At 41.0% G+C, this 18,849-nt stretch overlaps 1 protein-coding gene across 2 annotated transcripts in view; it reads right to left on the bottom strand.

Annotated features, from left to right (window-relative positions):
• Nucleotides 1–18,634, bottom strand: part of dlgap4b (discs, large (Drosophila) homolog-associated protein 4b) — a 107,039-nt gene extending 88,405 nt beyond the window's left edge. For both annotated transcript variants that reach the window (XM_023423553.2, XM_023423556.2), the window contains exon 1: nt 18,204–18,634. The gene's annotated coding sequence lies outside the window, so the exon portion shown is untranslated. The remainder of the gene's footprint in view (nt 1–18,203) is intronic.
• Nucleotides 18,635–18,849: the final 215 nt, after the last annotated feature.

Here is an 18,849-nt window from a genome sequence, read left to right as displayed (position 1 = left end):
AGCACAGGAAAATCTACAAAACAGTGATATTTATCCAGCAAAGGACTGAGCCCCTCGCAATACCAACGACTGTACAGCAGTCACACACTTTCACACGTGTCATATTCAGACCTGCCACAAAGCACTTTGCACATTCATGGTTACTGTGGATGAGATGCTTTTGTCACTGTGACTCAACACTCAACACTTAAGTCTCACAGGTATTTTCGAAAAGGCCAGTAGATTTACAGATCTGATACTCTGGGATAGCTCTACATGGAGTGGATTCGACTGTGAGAATTAAAGAGCTTGTCTCTTCAGAAACATTACAAAAAAAACAAGTTCTGAAAAAGCCTGTGGTTTAGACTGAATGACGTGAAATAAAAACTTATGCAAATGCTATGATAATGTTTACCATTCATCAGAAAGTGTGTATATGTGTCTGTGTGTATATGTGTCTGTGCATTATCCAAATGAGTCATTAGTCAGTTTTGGCTTTGCACAACATCACTACCTTATTTCAAGTTTCTGCCACACATCTGCAGGACAGGTTCCCACCTCATGTCTGTAGTGTCAGTCCTGCAACTGAAGTGAGCTATTATCTCCAAACATGGGCAACCCCTGAGGATTAACTGCCAATCCTTCTTAAATCTGCCCTCATCGTAAAAACCATGACACAAGCTCTTGCAGGGATACTGTTGGTGCAGCACAAACATTTATAATAATACCAACAGGCACTGTCAGGACCCCATCACTATCAGCTATCAACGGCCTAACTTCACCAGCTAGCTCTACCCTAGGGTTCAAATGTCAGACTGTCACAGCGTTTTGCTAATCCTGTTGCAGATGTCCCGCTGAGAAGTTGAGAGCTTCCTCTTCTGTTGTTATGTGGACTTTGCTTTTAGTATGCTGCTTGTCTCCTCAAGAGATTATTATTCCTTTAATCATTTTTAAATTAGAACAAACTGTAATAGATCATCTAGACAAGGAAAAAAGGGGACTGAAAAGAAGACGAGCCTCAGTCAAGAATAATCTCACAGGGCTTTTCTTCCCTCCTATATTTACCATAAATGTCCCCAGGTATAGCAGTGCATGCCAGTTGAGATTGTTCTGTGGTGTTCATGCAAACTAGTGCATGAAATCCTGCAGGAGAAAAACAGGTTTTGGTGACATGAGTCACATCAGTGTTAACAGTTTATATATTCTCTTAAGCAACTGTCACTGCCATGATAACACTTCTATTACCAATTTCAAATGCTAGAGCAATAAGCTGAAATAACTCAAACATGACAGATGAATCATTTCCAAACTTTCTTTTTGAGCAGTTTTTGGAAGGAGAACTGACACAAATCAAGCCCATGTAAGAATTGGCACTTTGTTCATAAAACACATCAGTGTTTCAGCCTCGCTGTGAATCAACAATGATGAAATTCACTTTTCCTAAACCATACAGCTCCCACATGTTGCAAACGCATTGCCGATGGCTGAGTTGAACTAAAGCTGGCGTAGAGACAAAATCTGATGGTTCCTTGTGTTGTCAGGACATAGTCCAGGTCATTGTATAGGTCAAAAACAAGGACAGTGGCAGCTGCAGTAGGGGTGGGGGGTACGGGGGGCAGAGAAAAGAGAGAGGGAAGGGAGTGGGCAGAGAGAGTGAAATGGGAACAAAGGAGGAATAAAGCACTAGCATTAAAAGAGACAGAGGCTGACCTCAGAGCAGCCTGGCATTAGCTGGCTCAGAGGAGAGCATAGACTGAACGAATCAAAACTTCCCACTTCATGTGCATCATGGTAAGGACACATGTAAATATCCAAACACATGTATGTACAGGATATCTCTTTCTCCGCCCTTCGCTCACACACATCCACGCATGCAGGCATGCAGGCACGCACGCAGGCACGCACGCACGCACGCACACTAGACTTTGCCTTTCCATCAGCAGACGGTGAACAGTTCACCATCTTGCTCTCACATCTCTTTCTATTTTCTGCTTAACAAAACCGGTTGTTCTGTCAGTGCCGCAGATTAACTGAAGAACAGCTTCCTCCTGAAGTCAATTTTACCGAAGTAGCGTCAAAATAGCCAGGCTATTTCTGCCCTCTCAGTGTGTGTGTGTGTGTGTGTGTGTGTGTGTGTGTGTGTGTATGCGTGTGTGCATCCGTATGTGTGAATGCAGTGACCATGTGTGGCATTTCCACTGTCAAGACAAGCTAGACAGTCACCTACTGCATAGTACCACACCTCCATCTCCATATCATTCTTCATCTGTGGAGCACTTCATTACTTTTCTTCATCTATTACTTGTCTTCTTCATCCACAAGTATCATTTATATTTCCTCATTTCATCTCCTCTCCTCTCCTCATCGGAGCACCAGTCCCATTTCCACTGACAGCAGTGGAGGCAATTAGGTCAGCATTTGGCCTATTTAAAGCATGAGGAACCCGGGACCTAGATTTGCTCTCTCACTCAAGACCATCGAAGATGTCAATAAATCACACATAAGCGACATGTATGAAAAGCTTTGGAAACATAAGCATCAAAACATGTCTAATCTGAGGAGGTGTGTCACAAAGCCTACTTTCTGTTGGACTTTCGAAGAGGTCGAGTGAGGTTTTGCATCAAATATGCATGGGCTCATGTGGCCGGCTAACAGCCGCGAACAACTGCAAAGTGTACTGCTGTTGTGAAGGTCGACCTTCTCTTACAGCATCTTTGACACACTCAGCGAGTGTCCAGATGGCTCAGCAGACCAAGTCGCACGTATTTACTTGCAGTATCACGTAGCGTGAATTCTGCTGATGACCTTGGTCACACGACATGACCTGTGAGATGTTGAATAAGTAAGTGGATTGACTGAAGCACTAAGCCTAGCAGTCTGAAAGAGCTGATTACCACTCGGGTCATTGATCTTCAAACAGTAGAGTGACAGTAGAGTGATTTCTAGACTGTCCAAAGCATTACAATATCAAGCCCTGCCAGATTCATTTATACACAAGCAGCTGCTGTATTTGTACATTTATAACACTGCTTTATAAACACATTATAATGTAGTTTTAATCAGATATACAGATATTTAACGCAATATTTATCACTTTTTTATAGTATTACAGCATTAACTTGCACCGACTGTGCAGATTCTGTAGGACAAGAAACATGGGAATCACTGGCAGAGAGCTCACTTCAGGACAGGCACCTGTCACCACAGAAGGAGGAAACATGTCTGTCAGTAAAACAGCCTTAAGGCAACAATAAACGTCTTGTTACAGGCAGTAGCTACTATCTTGCGATAGTGCTCCACTTAGCAAGCACAGGTGCTACAGGTGTTATCTGGAGAAAATGTTTCTCTTTGCTATTTTATCTGTCAACAAACCACAAACATCAACAACAACAACAACAGTTATTTTTCTTATTTATTCTGTTCCTGTTCAATAGTTTCAGTGCTCACTGTGTACAGTAACAATTCTCATGGGGGCTTTTTGATCTTTACAGAAGCATTGAGTGTGACCTCCATTACTTCCAGTGTCGCTCTCCTGGGGCCCTACAGACCAGCACAACACAACTCCCCCTACAGTGCTTTGTCACTGTGAGTCACACCTCAAACTAACACTTTTACTTGCTTCCTGATGGTTTTTAGCCAGTCAAACAGTCGGTTTGTCTGTCATTTTAGGTGACGGAAATCCATCCAATAGCTGTTGAGATATTTCAATGAAATTTGGTACAAGCATCCATGTCGCGCTTAGGATGAATTCCCCATTACTTTTCATCTTGCACCATCATTAGCTAAGACAAACTTTAAATTTTTTCAATACTTTGGTTTATCACCAGATAACTGGAAAACCAATCACATCCACATCAGCCTCAGCTGTACTTCGTGCTAATTAACAAATGTTGGCACACACTAAACTAGGCTATTGTACATGGTAAACATCAGCATGTTAACGTTGTCATTGTGAGCATGTTAGCATGCTGGCATTTAGTTCAAAGCACAGCTGTGCTTAAATACAGCTTCAAAGAGCAACTAGCATAGCTAAAGACTTAGTCTTGTTGAGAGGAAAGGGAGACAAAACACTCACCACTGAGACATAAAACTGACACAAAAAGTCAAATCAATGTATACACACACAACACACATGCACCCCCCCCCCCCCCCCCCCCCCCCCCCCAAGGCAAGGCCCTCAGTCAGTTCGAGTTGTTATTCCCGTTAAGTGCTGTAGTGCATTCAGTGTTGCTCTGAAATCAATTGATTTGTCACACTAGTGATTTAGCATCATTCCCTCAACCAATTTCTCACTCTTTTTTTTTTTTTGTTAGTCTGTCACAGTCAGCTAACAATGTTAGGCACCATTGAAGAGACACGAGGGCATGACTGCCGGCTAGACAGACAAGAGACCACCAGCCACACAGCAATACGCTCACATGCACACGTACCGCATCATTGTATTATTCCTGTCCCATTTTAAATGTATTCACATGTGAATTGAGCATGGTGGCAGCCATGAGTGAAATGCAGAATGATTCAGCGTAAGCACAGTCATTTATAAAGATTACAGTCCTTTGCCCCGAAAGCCATTTGTCTGTTATTTCATTGCATAAACCAATGCTCATGTTCAAACATGATTTCATTATAATCTGCTCTGTAATGGCATTAACATATATGGGCTAGATTCAAGCTGGCTGTATGCAGCTGGTATGCCGGCAAAGCCCACACATACAATGAGCACAGAGCAAAATAACAGGTCTTGGGCACTTATGGAAGTTACATGATTCATATGATAGTAACAAAGAACGCCCTGACATGACTAACAGTGTTGGAAATGTCCCGCAGTCACATGTAGAAAGAATGACTACATTTTTATTGAGGTGATTCATTCATTTTAAACGGGCCTCGGTATCACACTGATCAATGGAGCCCATTTAAAATCACAGTCACCAGAGTGCATTGTTATTGTTGCCATAAAACATAAAGCATAGATCATGCAGCACTTTAAAGGTTAATGATATGCTCAGCAGTAATACTCTCTTCTCCTGCATATATAATATGCTATTTAGTGTGCGGCACATTGCATTTCAGCACATTTAATGGAACAGATTTCTGAAAAGGAGAGAATTTGACTTAATTTTAGCTCATTGTCATATTTTGCATTAATTCTGTTTTTACAAAGGTGATCTCATGACAATACTGATTGCAGCTACCCAAAGAAGAAAAAAAGATAAAAAATCAGAAACAAAACAGAGGTAAAGGTTAACATCGGAAAAAAGTGGCAATAAAAAGTATGCACTTGAAACAACTGGCACCTTTTTACTACATTTACTTGCTGCTGATGCAGGGGTCAATACATTCTGTCAAATGTGGCAACTTGAATATATTTTACCCCAACTATAAAAAATGAATTACCCAGAAAACAACAGTGTGGTTGTAGGCAGTTTGTGTGAAAGAGAAGATGTGTCTTTCGATGCATTTTGTTCAGTGTGTGCATAGTGATGTGCACACATAAATAGTCAGTGATATAGATTAATTCTGAGTGTTGGAAAGCTGAGATAAATCCTCATTGTATGATGTTTACTGGAAGAGTCAGAGAAATCATATACCAGCTGTACTTGTCTATAAAAGGTTCTCACCATTTATAGCGCGGCGGTTCTTTTCAGTACCTGCTTGTACCTTCTGTGATTCATGATAAAAGTGTAATAATCTCCACCACCTCCATGCGTTATTTGGAGCATCAACTCTAATAAAGTCATTCTGAGACCAAACAGACAAGATCCTCATTTTTGTAATGCTATTGAAGGGAGAAGAAACTACCAGGTAAAGGGCATGACTTTCTCAATCTTTGTCAGTTAGCGTTGTGGCCAAGTGCTCATTATTGTGGGGAATGCTGTTACATGAATCATTTTCTCTCCTGCTAAAGTGCAGAATGCAGCAGGCAGGATAACTCTAGCATCTGACTAGTTATCCATTTTTAGAATTCACTGTAAGGTTTGGCTGGTCTCACTGACACTATTTATCCTCCAGGTATATGTCTGGCCTCTTACACTGTTGTGACAGATAGGCCACAGCAACAGCACCATAGCATTCAACTCATGAACTCAGAGTTTCTACAAATTGTGTTTATATGCAGGGTATTCATGAATGGGTGCTCTTTTACCCTCTGTGTAAGCCTTTCACAGTGTTTAATATATTGTTATATCAAAACCTCAATTACAGTATGTATACCTAAATGCTACAGACCACACAGAACAAACCACATTTATGCTGTTTAATTGATCCAATATAACAAATGATAATCTATACATTGTATGTTATTATCACAACAAAAAATGGCAAGTAGAGCCAATAGTAATGATCAAGACAAAGATGGCTCAGATCAAAGAAGCGTTTTATTGCCTCTCGACAGAAATCTGAAAATATTGTCTTGAGATCTTTTATACTCATTGCTCACATCTGTCATTGGTGCAGTAAAAAGCTGGTGTAATATGGTAAGTGCTCTAGTGCCAACTGGGCTTATTCCTCCCTTCACAACTTCTCAAATGCACTGACAAGTTGTCAGTGACTCAGCCGGACGAGAGTGAGCGAGGAAGGTTAGCATGAATTAGCTCTCCAGTGCTAAACTACTGTGAGGCTGCAAAAAAATGCATGATTTAATTAGCTGCTCTCTCCTCAGATAAGGCAAGGTCACTTCAGGCCATTTAATCAAGACCAGCTTCTAAGTCGACTTGTATAGATAACCTTGTTCATATATTATGACTGGATAAGCAGTCAGTGATGCAAAGCTAAGGTTACTAACTAAGAGTTGAGCTTTTAATGGATATTTGGATGGCTGTTAGGGTTATTAAGAAAGTACATTCATGATTTGAGCATTCATTAGATCGCTAATAATATTTATTTATAAAGTAAGAACTTTATATATGAAGAGCATTTTAAGAACGCCACAACAGAAAGAATGATATTAAAAGTCCTATTCTATTTTTTAAAGGTGCTATTTGTAAATGTTCTCTATTGCTACATAGCCAGCGTTAGCAACAACATCTGTTTATTTACCAATCTTGCCAAGAGCTGCAGAAATCATTTTATTTACAAGACAACTCTGATCACTAATTCTTCAGGGCAGACTGGACGCTGCAGTGACGCTATCAGAAAGTGATGAGACAAATCCACCGGGCCAGGGCTAGCTGGGTAGCATGCTAACTTCAGAAGAAGAAAGGAGGTGATAGAAATAAAGGCAAAACAAGAAGGTTGGTTTCCAATGCTGGAGACAACAACTTAAAGGAGTGAAATTTGATGCTGAACTTGCAACGTTTCTTCTTATCTGGTAAGTAAACAGCTGTTTATGCTAACGTTGGCAATGTAGCAATAGCAAAACTTACAAACAGTTCCTTACAAATGGTAATGTATGCTACTTTGCAGGCTGGTTAGAGAGGGGCACGTGATTTTCTGTTGCGCATCAAGGCAATTAGGATTCATAATCTGGGCACCATGAATGTTTACGCAAAATCTAATGGCAATCCATCCAAATGTGGTGGAGATATTTCAGTCATTAATGATGTGTAATGTGGTAAATTAAATCCTGCTGTCTGGCAAGCTGACACACACAAACACACACAAAATGTATTCACGCCATGCAGTATACAGTAATATGTACACTGCTACACAGTTGAAGCTTATGATGAACCTTGTTTTACTGACTTTTGGGGATTTTGCAGATGAAACAAGTGAACACAAACTTAAAGGGGAATCAGCTTCTAATATCAAGGGAACAGCACTTTGATTGGCAGGCACAGAATGGTCACTATATAAAGAAGAAAATCCAACAAAGCCTTGATTGACACTGACAGAGAACAATGCACGAGACGATGAGAGACCTGACATCAGTTGTACGGGGGAAACAAGCCGTTTTTGTACTTACAGATTAAAGGCAATTCCCCAATATGTACATTTACAAATACACCACATTAAGTACATGTCTATGTCCACTGAGCTTTATCACTCATCATTGCTCATTGTTTTTTTTTCTGGAGCTGGCATCCGGCAGTTTCCCTGTCTATTTATCTCCACTATCCTCGCTTTCCCCCTCTCCTGCTTCCCTCTGTCTCATGTGATATCCTTTATGAGTCACCTGCAGGTCTGTGCTGCCGAGGACTCCAGTAATTACTCCGAAACAACTCATATCGAAAGGCATGGCAGGTTTATTTATATTTCAAACACAGGGCATATCAAAGTGCTTCACAAATGCAAAGAAGAATTCAAAAACCTAAACAGACTTGAAGAAGACAGAAAGATAAATTAGCATAAAAACAATAAATAAAGAAGAAAAGCATAAGGTAAACATTCTAAAAATAAAACAGCGGACATAAAAGCTGTAAGACCTAATTGAAAAGTATTTACAGGGAATGTCTCCCTTTTTGCTCAAACTAACTAAACTAACTAATCAAAACCCAAACAAAGATCCACGTCTGACGAAGCGCGTGCCATATTCATGTGGCATCTAGTACGTTATGTCTTGGTGCCAGCTCAATCAGCATCATTTCAGGCAATTAGTGAGGGAAACCAAACTCTCTCTGCATTCATTTTGCAGCCTGTTCAGTGCCATTAATTTATGCCACACTGTTATTTCTCCCGAGGTGAATTCTGAATTTGTTAATATACAATTAGTGTCAAAAATCTTCCCTCTGTAACAGCGGAATTATGCATCATGGCTTACGTGGACATTTCATATAAAACTACACTCCTGGTTTACCACTTGCTAATACTGAAGGTACACAATATGTCTTAGGTATTCTCAACACCAATCACCAGCTCTTAAACTGGAAGTCAGGAACTGATGAAATCACAATGGACAAGCAGAAACTGTCGCCTACAACTCAAACCTCAACGTAAAATGCAAGGAAAGAGAGACAAATGAAGTGTTCGGTAAACAGTAAAAAGAAAAGGAATCATCCATTGCCTTGGACAGATGAGAGCACTCAGACATGATAAAGTAGTTGAGGCATGATACATGCAGCTCGTGGAATCTGCTTAAGAGCCACAGAGTACTTATTATATTGGATCAGTGCCTTTATTTAACTGCAGATTCATAGATCGTCAGTGAATGTTAACACATGATCTTGTTCTTAGTTATTCAATCTTTTGTCTATACCAAATTCATTTTGGCTGAGTACGGCTTGTGGCTTCCAGCTGTAACAGATACGCAGTAACACTGTAACTAAAGAGTTATTGCATCATATTTGTTTTAATATAGTGTAGACACTGTATCACTATTTCTGGTGACATGGCAAGACACACACACACACAGACACACACAAACGCACATGCACAATGTGAAAGAGAGCGATGGAGAGGGCAAGTTGTTATTTCCGTGGGAACTGTGGGAGCAATAGGAGAACCATAAAAATCTTTTAAAGCATTTAACCAATCACTGGGGAGTGTTGAAGTCAAGCCGCGATTAATCTTAGCAAAGACCAGAATTTTCTTACTAGTGTTTGTGTAGGCCAGGGGCTGTGTATGTGTATGTTTGTGTGTTGAAAAGTTAAATATCAGATTTAATGTTTTCAGCTTGATTTTGCTAATTGCAAATTACAGATCAAAGTTATGCTATACTTAAATCTTACTGAAATGGAAAACATAACATCCTTTCTTAGCTCATGTAGATCCTTCAGCTACACTTTAACTTCCTGAGAAATCTACATTTTTATTGGGGTACTATGAGGAGATTATAAACATACAACTGGTTCATTCTCTCAATATGCAGGTGTACATATTGAACTTGACAACACAATACCTTCCACAATACTCTTATACTCTAAAAACAGCAGGCCACTGATGGAATACCGTGAGTGAGCGCAACGAGAGAGGAAACATGAACTCAACTCAAAAGGCTTGCACCTTTCAACCAAACATGCAGTCCAAAGAGCTTCACAGAGCAAAATGGAACAGCACAGACAAGGGCGGCAAAATAAAAACAACAAAATTGCAACGATAAAACAATACGATGTTAAAAATAAATAAAAGTCAGTGAAATAATACAAGGTATGAAAACCAGGCGCCTTAGATAAAAGCCAGGCTAAAGAGAGAAGTCTTGAGGTTTCTTTTAAAAATGTCGACAGAGGTGGACAACACACTCATGGTGAATTGGAAGCTTTTTTCCACCCACCTTTTGCAATTTTCGAGAAAAGATTTTGTTCATCTCGACTAAGATCTATCTGAGAGTGTGTGAAACTGTTCTTACACTTTGATTCTTTGGCTAGCTGCTGTAATAAACTGTGAAAATTCAAAACTAAATGTTAGAAGCTGACTGACAATGTGCAATTTATCAGTCAGACAAGTTCTCCACTTGCACTGTACAGGCAACGCAGATGACATTATTATGCAGTGTTCACAGACAGTATCTAAGTGAGTCCATTCATCTCAACACAATGTGTGTAGGTGTGTGTGTGTGTGTGTGTGTGTGTGTGTGTGTGTGTGTTGTGAGAGAGAAAGAGAGAGGGAGAGATGTTTACCGGGGCATTGTGAATACATTTAACGAGTAAATTGAACACAGAGGTGGGCCTCCTCTCAGCTTGTTCCTATGTCCTCTAATTTCATTTTTCCACCTGGCTCTCCGGTGGGGGCCTTGCATCTCAATGAGGCTCCGTCCGGCTGGGAAGTGGCCTCGCTTCCAATAAAGAACAATTCTCTCATGCTACTTCGAGAGGGGAAGGGGGGGAAAACATTATCAGGGAGGTGTGTGTGAGATGATATTTTTTTAAGAATGATGGAGAGATGTTGGTGTTCCTAAGCTAACTGTCTCCTGGCTGAAGACATGAGCGTGGTACTGATCTTTTTACCTCACTCTCGGCAAGAACAACAAATAAGCTTATTTCCCAGAATGTAAAAATATTGTTTTAATAAACTTCACTTTCGTGCAGTTAATTACTTTGTATGACTTTCAAATAATTTAATTATTTATCTCAAAAATATAAAATGTATCTTGACGCATGCAAAGCATCTGCATATATAGTATGTCGACATGAATTAGGTTAATTTCCACATTAAGGCAGATCATCTTATCTTTATTAATTGGCACAACTAAAATCCTAGTCCTAAAGTGAACTGAGTTTCTTTTAACATTTCTAAATACATTGGTAGGTGATCTGGAAGATGAACATCAGGCTATGTCAGAATTACTGGAGGTAAAAACTACAAGAGAGCCACCACCCACTCCTCCACAGTCTCTGCTGTGGTCCTGAAAGGGACCTTTTCACTCTGCTGGGTTTCCAGTTCTCTGCTCACACTGTTATCATTGAGCAGCTGATAGCTTGACCTCTCCTCACCGAGACACATCTTTTGACTGCGGCCATTTTCTCACCATTATGTTTAGCAATGGGCCTGTGCCTGCCAGAGACAGGGGGCTAGTTGCTGAGGCTATCATTCATACCAGAGAGGAGGAAAGGATTAAGGCCACTGAGAAAGAGCAGGAGAGAAGGGGGTCTGCATCTTAATGCAGGCCTGAGTGTGGAACAGCCTTGTTAATAGGTGGCTCGGTGGAAAGGCCGGGTGGGTTGGTGGTGGGAGGCAGGATTGGGGTGGGGGGGGTGAGTAAGACAGAAGAGATAAACGAATGTATGCACAGTACAAAAAATAATATCATATACAGTGCAAAGGAGACCAGCTCTTTTAAATACTGTGTAAACATTAGATGATGTTATTTAATTCATAACACTGATGTATTGTTCCATTTAATTTCACTGTCCCAGTTTCTATTTCCAAATGATGTTTAAAAGCCTTTAATATGAGAGTTGGAGCAAAAATGATCACATGGTTTGCAGAAATAAATCTGCATAACCATTTATTTGTCTTCCATTTCGTCTACTTTGGAAAACTATCTGTCTAAAAGTCATTAGTCCGCAAAACACTAATGATTCAGACAATTCTGTCTTTGAAAATATTTTTTTTGTGTAGTATAGAGGCAGACAAAATGAGGAGCGAGAGGTGGGGTACACCATGCATCAAATGTGCACAGTCAGACTTGAACCAAGGATGTTGTGGTTCTTTTGTGGTGTGTGCTGTAATATTTTGGTTATCGGGGTGCCCCAGGAATGAGTTGTTTTTTTTTGTTGTTGTTGTTTATTCATGTCTGCTAAACCATATATAGCCAAGCTCAGTAGTTTAAGCAAATGCGTCACACTAAAGGTAAAAGGTAAAAACATAAAGTTGCAAAAGTAGCAGAGTTGCTCCAATCTTCCAGCCAAGGAAAGCTGAGACAGTACAAGTCTTGCGTGGCCAAACCTATCTCCACATAGCTTTGTCAGCAATGCAGCTATCATCATTCTGCTATTGCTTTGGCTTGGTTGCATTTCTTTAAACCAATCACAATCGCCTTGGTCGGTGCTGAGCCTATAGGATGCAACAAAGAAGGGGAGGGAGTTTTTTCCGTTTTTTTAGTCATTAAAATGGCTAATCCCCCGCAAAGACAACACCACAAGAAACAGCAAAGATGTGTGTCACCTGTGTGATTATGAAATCCAAATCTCCATCAAAACTTATCATCTTCAGCATGTAGGTTGCTAGCTCGAATGTTGTTGTTGTTTCCAGTAGCGAAGGGGATTTTGGAAATGGTAACAGGCAGGCGAAGCAGAAAGGGAGGAGAATGCCGCCTGAAATAGGCACCCAATGTCAGGCTTATATCCACAGCCTACATCTGGTGAGTCAGACTCAGGCAGTACAAACTACAATGTTTCACCAGTGACAGAGATGTGCCTGGATAGATGAGTTGGGTTTTTAATAAAGTCTTTCTTCAACATTTAGCTGAGGGGACTGAAGGGAAATCATTTCACTCAGAGAAAAACAATTCTTACGACACTTCAAAGGACCTCTGCACTACAGTCAGTCATTATTCACAGCTTAATCAGACACACACAAAGCAGCACTTGCTCTCTCACACACAAATATACAATATATACACGAAGACACCGTCGTCACAGCATTTCACACTCCATTGGCGTACCTCTGACATTTTGCTAGGTTACAGCCAGGTAATCACAGCAAAGAAGATCCCAGATCCTGTCTCAGCCAAAACAGCTGAAAAGGAAAAGGTCTCCTGACTATCACTGAAAACGGCAAAATCCCTGCTGCAGCACACAGGAAGTGAAACTTGTTACATTGTTCTGGGTATTTGGTCTGTTGATCGCTTTAAGCGCCGTCAGATGGATGGCACTTGTTTCCACAAATAGTGTAAGCACCTGACACACACAGCATAATCACTTTTCCATTCGTTGAGTCTGGATGTATGCTTCCATACAGTTACAGTGCCAAGAAGAGCATCAACTGAGATGTAGCAAGCAGATGTCTCCTGGTGCAGTGACTGACTGAACACCAGACATTCCTCTAAGCCGCTAAGGTAGGCTATCAAATACAAAAATCAAGACACGCACATGCACGCACATGCACATGCACACGCACACACACACACACACACACACACACACACACACACACAAAAATATGCTTTTGTGCTGTAGCTGGCATTGAAAATGAAATGAAAACCTGAGAATTATTAATTTCTCTCAGGCGTACCCTTGTTGACCTTAGGTGGGTGTTTTTGCACAACTTTATGTGATCATTAGCAAAGCTTTGAAAGTGCATAATTATCCTTGGGGTTCCACAGAGTTTAAGCTTTGCAGAACAGAAAATATGCAGGCTCACTGTGTGAAGAATTTTCTGTGGATGCTTATTTGGATGCATGATGTGCATTTTAAATAGGCAGGAGATAAACATTTGGCAAATCAGTATGCAAACTTTGCACATTGTGCCTCTTGACATGTCTGACCAGTACTCTCTCACATGGTGCCGATTAACATTAGTGCACTGTGCTATTCAAACTAAATATCATCATGTTGACAATTCAGACTAGAGTTCACTGCAAATGCTTATGCCAAGTGGCCATAAAGGGCACAGTCTTGCTGTAAGTAAGAGTGGGTAAGGATGTGTTTAGCTTTGACACCAGAGGCTCAGGTTATCTTGCAGTCTCATACCAGCAGTTAAATGTCAGTACTGTGATTATCAGTACCTAACTTAAAGTGTTTTGGATGCCTAAACCTAACGATTCTAATGAATGGGAAAACAGTGACAGTGAACCATTCATAAATATCACTAGTAATCCAGACGTTTGCAGAATCCTTCATTTTGACAAGATGGTTGTGATAATTCCCTACGTTCTTGACTTGTAGGTGCAAACACATATTCTTTTTGCGCTGTTAATGAGTGCTTCCCAGTGTCACACCAACCATAGTAGCACGTCATGTTGTGTGCAGAATTACAACAGCCTCGGTGGTAAAGCTCCCCCTTGCCAGCCTGAACCTCTGCCAACCCTAGTATCCCAGCACAGACCAGCTAGCATGGCTATTAGCTGCAGGGCAGGTGAAAAGACGGTTTGGCACCCATTCCTCAGCCTGCAGCCTCTGGGGAAGTGAGACGTAAGGTTTAATTAGAGTGGATATTCTCAGGTTTTGGACAAGTCTAGGAGGCTTTAACTGATGTCAAAAGTGTCTTATGTCATGTCAGCGATACGCACACTACACTGCTTTGATTTCAGGAGGAAAAGTGGGAGGTAGAGAGAGAGAGAGAGAGAGAGAGAGAGAGAGAGAGAGAGAGAGAGAGAGGGGTGCATGACCTCTTTCCAAGTGTTTGGTTTTAAGCAAAGACAGAAGACAGAATCAGCAAGTTTCATGACAAGTGAAATGTGAATGACGTAAAAGCGAGTGGGGAAAAAGTGAGCAAAACAAAGAGGAAGGAGTGCGGCACTGACACTAACATTTTCTATAGTCACACATCGTTTTGTGACTGTTGGTGTCATATTCAGTAATCAGCAGATGGGTGAGAATTGTGCCAAGACAATAATTTGAATGACATACATTGCTTTCATTCCGTTCAATTATCTTTCATGGCAATCACTGCAGTTTCCTAAACAAATTACTACTGGTGATTTTGAGCCTTTGCTTAGCATAATCCAGTTTACTGACAGTATTCTTGTTGATTTCCTTGCATCTCAATTATCTTATGATAAGAAATGTTTACTTATTGTCTAACATCCCACAGGCATTTCTATAACTGAAAATCACTCCTTGGCAAACAGGTGATTGTTTGAAATTCTCACAGTGTCAATTATTCAGTTTTGATAAAGCTGATTATACCTGCCAACTGCTAGGGAAGGTAAATAAACAAATGTGATGTCTTTTTTTTGCGCTCTCACATCAAAACAGATGCACACCCTTCTTCCATAACAACACGTAACAATATTGTAAATAGATCTGACGCTGTGATCAATTTCTAAAACGCTTTACTGAGAACAAGTACGAAAGGACACAGTAATATGAAAGATTTGGTTCCTTCTGCAGGCACAATTTCCTACTGGGGGGGAATAACGGCATCTTATCTCTCTAGTGAGGCCATTTAAATATAGACTTCTGCTACTTTATCTGTTTCTGCAGCTTCACAGTCTGTTGATACATGATCATAGACTTCCTTTTATGTTTTCATCCTTGAACTTAAAGCGACAGTGACATCAAAATTCTTGTCTTTAACCTTTCGTATAAGACATCAACATTGTAACTCATGCTTACTGCAGTAACATTAAAGCATCCAGTTAAATATTAATTATTACTGTTACCCACACACTCCAAGTAGTTACAACACCCCGGCGAACTTTTCTGCAGAAACACAACCAGGAAAGGATTTTTCCCATTTCCCCATATTGCCTTCATCTCTCCATTGATGCAATATGGTGTAATCTAGCCCCCCCTGACTGAGCAGTGGAATACACACCTCCGACTCTGCAGATATTTAATACAGGACTGCGCTATACATTATAAATGGCCCTTTGGAATATACGTAGCCACTGCGCAAACAGAGAAAATAGAAATGACCTGCCCTTGAAATTCCGCTGGGGTTTGGAAGTTCTATTTCTTTCTGTCCATACAATATGAGAAACAAAATACAGGCATTCATTACACACTGAAATAAACAGATAACCTTCTTCTAAGTTTAGAGACGTTGTAACGTACAGGAAGCAACAACAACTCAAGAAGTGCAGAGTGTTGACAAACGAACCAAAGCAAATAGACACAAAAAAATCAAATTGCGACACAAGAGGATGCAAATGAGAGTTAAGTACAAAGATCACAGGTTTTTATCAAATAATACCCAACATGGCTGTAGGCTGGTATGCTGCTTTGAGTGTGTGCGTGTGCGTGTGCGTGCATGTGTGACAAGCAGAGAGGGCAGAGTGCTGCTGAGAGTGATGAGATGCGATGAGACACAGTTTGAGTGAGTGCATACTAGCAGGAGGGAGAGAGAGGTAGAGTGTGTGACAGTGCATAAGAGAGCTTTTTTTTGCAGTTGAAGCAAATTGAGGCCACTAACGCAGCAGTTAGGCTGCTTTTCAGGTCACTCAAAAAGCTGTGCTAAAAGGGTAGCTAGACCTAAATCCATTGTTAATTTGATGGAATGAAAGACACTGCAACCTACTAAAGGATCCAAGCATGTTGTAGTACATCAAGTGACTACAACTTGCTTCATGTCATCCATACAGTGGGGCAGCACTCGAGTTAATTTGATTAAACGGTTGGGAAAAATACTATTGATTTATCTTGACTGTTAGCCCTGGCAGAGCACCGCAGGATTTGGAAATACAGCTTCCTGTAAAGTGCCAAACAGAGAGAGCCAAATCCTTCTGATTATTCATGACATTCAGTTTACAGTTTGCCATCGTGTTTGGTCAACATTTTTGCAGACAACATCTCCTCATATACTCAGTATTGTAAGCTGGCCCCGCTCAACCATGCTGTGGGAAAGTGACTGCTGAGTGGACAGAGCTGGATGGGTGATTCATTTGAGTTTGTGGAGTAATTGACCTTGTAAATACAGGACTGGGAGTCTGAGCTAAATCATCATCTCTGGAAGCAGGCTAAATGTTAGGATGCTCCAGTGAGCACTTGACAGCCATTTCCCTTTTTTTTTTATCACTCGAAAGACCCCCATATTTATCATTGTTTATAGAAAACTAACTTTCCATTTCGTCATAAAACAGATGCCAGTTTTGCTTGTCTCAATTCTCTGTGTAACAAACAGTGAAAATAACAAACCCTACTTCATTCATGATTGTGAAGAGTGTCTGGTCTGGAGTGTTTTTACCCAATGAAATGATGCCTCTTCATGTTTAACAGTGAACAGAGACATAACAAGTCTTTCTCAGGGCCACCTGACATTGTGGTGGAGCGCAAGCTCCTATTTCTCAAATCTGCAGACATTACTTTGATAGGCAATGTTTAGCATACTGCATAGCTGTAAAATACAATAAACTATAAGGACAGCTTCTTATCATTAAACAAATTACAGCTTCCTCATGAAAAGAACTATATACACTAAAAAGAAAGACCCTAACCATATAAGAAAATTTAGGAAAATCATCAATACACTGCCTCCACTGTGTCGGTGACAATGTGACAGCAAATAGGGAACCCCCGGACACCATATCATCATTGAAAATGCCAATAGGAAAAGTGCTTTTTAAAGATTTTTCATTATGGTACAGTAGCTTTCAAACTCATATTAACTCCTACTTCCTCCTCCTGTCTTTAATTTACCTTTACATGCAGGAAACTAATCCTGTAGTCTGTGATTAGCATGCCATTAACCAAATCTGACAAGCCTCAAATGTCAGCCGGCCAGTAGCCTACCACCCAAGACTCCAAACCTCCATTACGCATTTCTTTACCTGTCAAAATGATACTGCTGAGAAAACCGCGGAGGAGGAGCTGCATCATTTCAGACACACACCACAACATCACACAGACAGATCGCCCACTGTTGTTTTGTTCATCCACATAGACACCGGCAGACCCACGTCCTACGAGAGTGCCTGAGAAATGTTCAAGACATAGCCTATAGCTTGTATTATATTTAAAACCTGCAAAGGCGCAGCGTAAACACTGAGTCCAAAACAGCGTTTGAATCAGCATGAGTCACCTCCCCACCCACTTTGGACGAAATGTTCACTCCTGTCTGACAGATTTTTAGTTAATATGTAAAACAGACATAGCTGCATACAGTGAGCGATGTGTAGGCTGCGAGACACAAACGTCAACCAGCAATTCAACAGTTTTGGTCTCTGTAGAGCCTCTCTGTGTGTGTGTGTGTGTGTGTGTGTGTGTGTGTGTGTGTGTGTGTGTGTGTGTGTGTGTGTGTGTTCTTACCTTGGGGTGAGCACGCCTCCTGAAAATTGGAGAGGACGACTTGGAGAATTTATCCCTGTTTTGTCCGTAACTTCCCGAGCAGGGCATCTGTTTTTGAAGACGTGTTGATAGAGAAGAAGAAGAAGAAGAAGAAGAAGATCAAGAAGGCGAAGTAGAAGAAGACACTAGCAAGCGTCGCTGTGATGAGCAGCAGCGGCGGCGTTTCCCGGTATTTGTCCTTTGACGCCTTATTCGTCCGGTGAGTTTGTGTGTCTCCGGCGGAGGGGGAAGAAGCAAAAGCCCCGGTCCACGCTGGTCTCCATTACCGAGCTCTGTGTTCACCTCTTCGTTTAGAGACGACAGACAGATACATGAGCAGGCAGACGGACGGAGAGGCAGACGGGTAGGTAGGTAGATAAAGAGGAGCACTGCCTCTGTCCGTCAGACTGCCAGGCGAGCCGGGATAGATACTGAGACACTGCTGCAGACCACCGACAAACTCCACAGAGAGAGAGAGAGAGAGAGAGAGAGAGAGAGAGAGAGAGAGAGAGAGAGAGAGAGAGAGAGAGAGAGATATGGCAAATCACAAGTGAAAGGCTTCAGTGTATTTAGGCAACCAGTCATTCACGTTCAGATATTTGTGTTCACTATTACTGAGATCCGTTCA

The sequence above is a fragment of the Seriola lalandi genome, unplaced genomic scaffold (assembly GCF_002814215.2).
Source record: "Seriola lalandi dorsalis isolate HSWRI2012SDOR001 ecotype SW California unplaced genomic scaffold, Sedor1 jcf7180002054692, whole genome shotgun sequence".
Classification (NCBI taxonomy): domain Eukaryota; kingdom Metazoa; phylum Chordata; class Actinopteri; order Carangiformes; family Carangidae; genus Seriola; species Seriola lalandi.
This window is presented reverse-complemented; position numbering and strand designations above follow the sequence as displayed.